Source organism: Lithobates pipiens, unplaced genomic scaffold, assembly GCF_037356315.1.
Source record: "Lithobates pipiens isolate NorthernLeopardFrog02 unplaced genomic scaffold, aLitPip1_a1.2 Scaffold_30, whole genome shotgun sequence".
Lineage (NCBI taxonomy): Eukaryota > Metazoa > Chordata > Amphibia > Anura > Ranidae > Lithobates > Lithobates pipiens.
In genome coordinates this window covers 165,341,920-165,347,919 of record NW_027507791.1, presented here as the reverse complement: position 1 = coordinate 165,347,919, position 6,000 = coordinate 165,341,920, and the positions used below count along the sequence as shown (strand labels likewise).

The 6,000-nt window shown below is 49.0% G+C and overlaps 1 long non-coding RNA gene across 1 annotated transcript in view; it reads left to right on the top strand.

The window, feature by feature from the left end:
- The first annotated feature begins 579 nt into the window (after positions 1–579).
- LOC143943338 (uncharacterized) overlaps positions 580–6,000 on the top strand; it is a 29,221-nt gene continuing 23,800 nt past the window's right edge. Inside the window, exon 1 of the long non-coding RNA XR_013264916.1 lies at positions 580–805. This is a non-coding gene — a long non-coding RNA (uncharacterized LOC143943338). The remainder of the gene's footprint in view (positions 806–6,000) is intronic.

Below are 6,000 nucleotides of genomic sequence, written 5' to 3'. Positions count from 1 at the left end.
CAGAATAGAATAAAGTACAAAGGACCAGAACAATAGAGAGAGAATAAAGATAGAGAGAGAGAGAACAATAAAACGACAACTATTTTTGTTTTTTTTATTTTATATTTTTTTTGTTTTTTTTGTTTTTTTATGTAACTGTAACAGTTCTAACTGTTGTAACGGTTCCAGCGGTTTGGGTCTCTCAAAATGTGATGGCATCTTGGGAGACCCTGTGAATGTGTGCCTAGTCTGTGTAATGCTGTACCCTACTCTAAAACTCAACTAGTGAATGGTAGCATTCAAAATATTCACCAATACAAAGACCAGGATTGTCAGGACAGCGGGGACAATAATGATGGGTGTCACGCCTATATCCGCGCTTTCTGCGGACACATTTTCTTTGGGGGGATCATTGGGTAGGGGTACGCGGGAGGAAATAAGGATAATGCCTCTCATGCAGCCGGCTTACTGCATTTGTTTGGGGAAGGTGAGGTGGAGCACGTCCTGAAGCTCTGTGTAGCACATGAGCGTTCAGCATAGCCAATAGAAATAAACAGACGAGGGGCGTTATCAGAAGTGGATGTGGATGTTGGTGCAAGAGTGAGAGCGATGTGAGAGTGAGAGTGCTCTCCCCCATCTTCTTCGCCCTTCCCCTCTGCTCTCACCTGGAGCAATTCCCCTCCAGGGAACCTCGGATCACAGACTTCATTAGTAATGGCATGCTGATGAGAGTGGAGAATCTCCCCTCAAACATTCAGGATACCAGGTACAGAGAACTGTTCCCCGTTACCTGACAGAGGCACGCTGCTGCAACAGGAGGAATACGGTGAGAGAACCCCTGCTCTCCCCCCTTTCCTCTCTCATGACAGAAAGGCATCTCAGCTAAAGGCTGCCAGTATTAGTATGAGAAATCCTCTTTGAACTTCTATGGCAGCTCCACAGGTTGGAGGAGAAGGATGAAGGACAGCTCGCTCATCCCCCCCCCCCCTCCCCTGCTTTGAAACTCTTTGGATATCAGTGCTGTGGCTGGGTGAGAAACTTCCAGTTATTTATCTGTTGGAGAGGGGGAATGGAGGCTGTGTAGAGATAGTACAAGGATTTTTCTTTTTTTTTTTTCTTTCCTCCTGCCTCCCCCCACATCTTTCTTTATACTCTGGCGTGAAGCCAGAAAGCTGGACTGAGAGGAGTATTTTTTTTTCAGTGAAGTGGATTGCCTCCCCCTCTCTCTCCCTTTCGTTTCATTGTTGTCTCAGCTGGGCTGGTCTGCACTGAGCTCATTACACTGGTGATGCTGGAAACTTAAAGCGGGAGTCCACCGGGACTCCGCGTTTTATTTTATTTTTTTAAAAGCCAGCAGCTACAAATACTGCAGCTGCTGACTTTTAAATAGTGACACTTACCTGTCCAGCGCGCCCGCGATGTCGGCACCCGAAGCCGATCGCTCGCTCGTCTTTCGGGTCCTGCCGCCGCCATCTTGGGTATGGGAATCAGGAAATGGAGCCTTTCGGCTTCATTTCCCGGTTCCCTACTGCGCATGCGCGAGCCGCGCGGCGCAATCCGGACGGTCCCCGCTGCCTCTGGGAGCTGTGTGTTTCCCAGCAGGCAGCGGGGCACTTGCTGAAGGGGGCGGGCGCTTGCGGAAAGGGGCGTAACGTACGCCCCTTTCCGCAGAGAGCTAGCCCGGAAGTGGGTGCAGTTACCTGGATTATCCAGGTAACTGCACCCCCCTCCCCCCTGAAAGGTGCCGATTGTGGCACCGGAGGGTGGAGGGATTCCGATGAGCGGAGGTCCATTTTAGGGTGGACCTCCGCTTTAATGTGCTGAAGGTGAAACACTTACTTTGTTTATTTTTGTATCAACTATCAGGCACTGAACTAACCCCATAAAACTGTGAGAGACTGCCAAGGGGTTGTTTACTGAGACAATCATATTATAATATAAACATCACAGTGATCCAAGATTCGGAGGATTAACCCCTGCAATACTGGCTGATACCTGGATAATCTTTCTCTCCCTAGTTGCCTGTTATTTCTGGTGTATCACCAACTGGTGGTTATAAAAAAACGTTATTCCTAAAATACAGAACCAGCTCTATAATAGGTGCGGGAGACTGAATGAGAGCTGGGTTATGGCACAGTTTCACACCAGAACAGCAAGGATTAACCTAAGTATTTTTTGCAGTTTTATCTGCGTTTTGGTACCATCCTAATGAATTACATAAGCGCATAGCTGTATGCTCTGAGGAAATCCACTGAGGGACTTTTTTTTACATTTAAATACATGTGTGTGTACATCACTTGCACCCAGAGACCCCCAGATGCCTGAACTGCTTCCACTTGAAGAATTTATCTTAGATTGAAGTAGGATACTTTGAGACCCTCTGTCTGGCTGTGCCCGGGGCATGATATAGAAGCCTTACAAGCCATAACAGTAAAGGGAAGCGCAGAGGCAAAAAAAACAACCTTTTTTGTTTTGTTTTTCCCCCCAGCGCTGCGTACTAACCCCGAAGGCATTGCTTATGCTTATTTTGCATATCCCTAGTGGGGACAACTATCTACAGTGTGTTGTGTGCTGATATCCCAAGTGAATTCTTACTTAAATTGTTGCTATACTACCCGGACTTTTAGATCTATAGGGTGCCTGGGGGTCTCATGGGCTGAATACAGGGGATATGTGAGAGGTACAAACCGGGCTCAATCAGACTGGTGAGTGACTTTTGTATTTAAGAAAGAAAAATATCAAGCTGCAAAGTGATGAGCAGGAGCTGTGGGAAAATTTTTAATCTACCTGTAACTATTATCACAGATTGTTCTACATTGATTTACTGTTTTTACAGAAGCTGAAGGAAATATTAGGGGAAGGTGGTGGTTTGGAAAACCTTACCCACTTCAGGACTATAACAAAATAGATATAACTGCAAGTGGATCCTCATTGGGCTATTTGAAGCTCCTGAAAACCTGGCAGGATTAGTATAAGCAGTAAATCGCAGAGGGGGAAAAAAAAACCTTTATTTTATTTATTTTATTTTTTTCCCCTCCTGGATGGTTACAGTTTGGAAAATATACAGGTACACTGTTAATTGACATTATTGAACTATTTTTTGCATAACTGTCACATTTTTGTACTGCAAAAAAGAAAGAAAAAAGTCGCAGGGAGGGCAGCCGGTTGCATAATACCCCCCCCCCCCCGTCTGTTTTTTGCTCTGCCCCTCACTGGAGAAGTGGTGCTGGTTCAGCACCCGTTTACTAAGTGTAAGCAATATGTCACGTACCTGGTATGAGAGCCCAGAATGCAGGGAGCGGCCTCTCGTAAGCCTCTGGCTCGAGAACCCCTGGGAGTGGGAACAGGAATTCAAGAGTTCAGAGGGCACAAGTGCCTGGCTGGTGTAGAACTGGTCCGGACCAACAGGAACGTGGAAACCACAGAAGCGCTGGATAGATGATGCCCGGCAGACAGATAGGAACGCAGAAGACAGCGGCCACAGGCAGACGGGCTGGAACAGCAGGTGGCAGACAGCAGACGGCAGCAGGCACAGGCGGTCAGGCTGGAACAGCAGGTGGCAGACGGCAGCAGGCAGAGTTCAGAGGGCACAAGTGCCTGGCTGGTGTAGAACTGGTCCGGACCAACAGGAACGTGGAAACCACAGAAGCGCTGGATAGATGATGCCCGGCAGACAGATAGGAACGCAGAAGACAGCGGCCACAGGCAGACGGGCTGGAACAGCAGGTGGCAGACGGCAGCAGGCACAAGCGGTCAGGCTGGAACAGCAGATGGCAGACGGCAGCAAGCTCAGGCGGTCAGGCTGGAACAGCAGGTGGCAGACAGCAGACGGCAGCAGGCACAGGCGGTCAGGCTGGAACAGCAGATGGCAGACAGCAGACGGCAACAGGCACAGGCGGTCAGGCTGGAACAGCAGGTGGCAGACAGCAGAGTCAAGTACAAGCTGGGTCAGTAACAGGCGGGCAACAACGGTACACAGGAAGAGGCAGAAGTGAAGTCAGACGAGCTGGAGGTCGGTGGCAGGCAGTAAGCAAACGTCGTCAGGAACAGGCCGGGTAACAGGAATCAGATAGCGAATAGCAGAATAACTGGACACGCTGTAGACTGGACAGCAATGAGGCACAGTGGCAGATTCCTTAAGTAGCCCTTTGGGCGCCAAAAATGGTCGCACGGCGAGACTGCATGCCCCCCTGGGTAACCGTGCGCCCGTTCGTGACCCCGCGTGCGTCCGTTCGCACCATCGCGCACCCGCGTGCGCCCATTTGTAACATCGCGCACCCGCGTGCGCCTGCTCGTACCAACGCGCACCCGCGTGCGTCCGTTTGCGCTAACGCGCGCCCAAGGATACCGACAAGTTCTCAACAAGGGGATTCTGCGGGCAGGTCTCCTATATGCCATTGGGCCACTGGGACAACCATGACACAATATGACCAGAAAGAGGGGAGAAGAGCAGTCACATCAAGAAAATGCCGGGTCACAAACAGCACATCCGGTAAAAGAGAAGGAAAGGGGAGGCCAGACGGCAGCAGCCGCAGCAGCTAAACTTGAAAGGTTTGCCCATACTCCGGAAAACTCCCCTAATAAAGGGCCTCAGCAACAGCCAATGGTAAAAGCTCAATCAGCTCAAGACAGAAAGAGTGCAGGGCCAGAAAAGTTTGTCACTAATGGGGACAAAAATGGCAGGCAATAATAAGACAGTAGATGGGAGCTCAGAGCCTATGGTTGAAACTAACTCTCATACCCCTGTAGTAGAACAAGAGAAACCGTCACTAAAGGATATATTTACCGCCATTAATGAATGTAAGAGCTCGTTGAACGGTTTATGTAAACAAATTGGGGGAATTAAGGAGAAATTACTTTCGATTGGACAAAAATTGTAGAAAACCACGGAAAGGACTATGGCCCTAGAGGAAAGATTGAGCTCAATGGAAGATGACTTTGTTCCTCTCAAACAGAAAATTAGACTAATACGAGAACAAATGTCTCTCCAGACTTTAAAATGGGATGAAATGGAAAATAGGGCATGTAGGAGCAATGTTCGGGTGGTGGGACTACCTGAGGGAAGTGAAGGACCTCGCCCTGTGGAGTTTCTGGAGTTTTTCGCCGCTGTTCGCTATAGAGAGAGCTCATAGAGTTCATGCTAGAGCTCCGTTAACTGATGGACACCCCCAGTCAATGCTCCTAAAATTTTTTAATTATAAGGATAAAGAAATTCTTCTGAGAAAAGCCAGAGAGAAGGGGAATTTTTTTTTTTTGTCAGGATCTCATTTTATTCAGACTACTCCCCAATGCTACAAAAAACGCAGAGCAGAGTTTACAGGGATCAAACGCTCTCTGCAAAAGCAGAAAATCATCTATGCCCTACTGTACCCAGCCCATCTGAGGATAAGGGCTTTGGGAGGGAGACACATTTTTGATACAGTAGCTGAGGCGACAAGATGGCTTGAGGAGAATAAGAAGAATCTACAGGATGAAGAACTCTAGAAATGATATGATTGGACTTTAGGTTTAATCTAATGGGGAGGGGGAGACATATATGTGTGTATATTATAATGTATGGGGCAGGCAATGTGCCAGCCAAGTTGTTGTTTTGGTTGTATTTGTGGGGGGGGGAAGGGGCAAGAAAGGGAAGTACAAGTATAATTTAAGAATGGTATGTCGTGCTGAGCAGAAGTCCAGCCAAGGAACTCCTGTGCCGGGGGCGTGACCGGACGTGAGTGGGAGAATGAAGGAATGAGAGCATGGTGTAGCTCTCTTCCTCCTCACCCTGCCCTGCTTGAGCCTCCCGTTCGTATCCCTCACTGCCCGGGCTGCTGGAGACTGATGAGCAGTCCCCTACCTTGTTTCTGGGCGGCTCTCCTGCGTGTGTGGGTACCGCTCGTTTGGCCGTGTTTCACCGCTCTCTAGGCTCCGGGACCTGTCGGGTCGGCATCGGCTTCAGCCCTCACTGGCTGTTGGTGGAGGGGCGGCAGAGAGTCTAGCAGCAGATAACGTGGGATTTCGAGTGCCACCCGCGTCTTA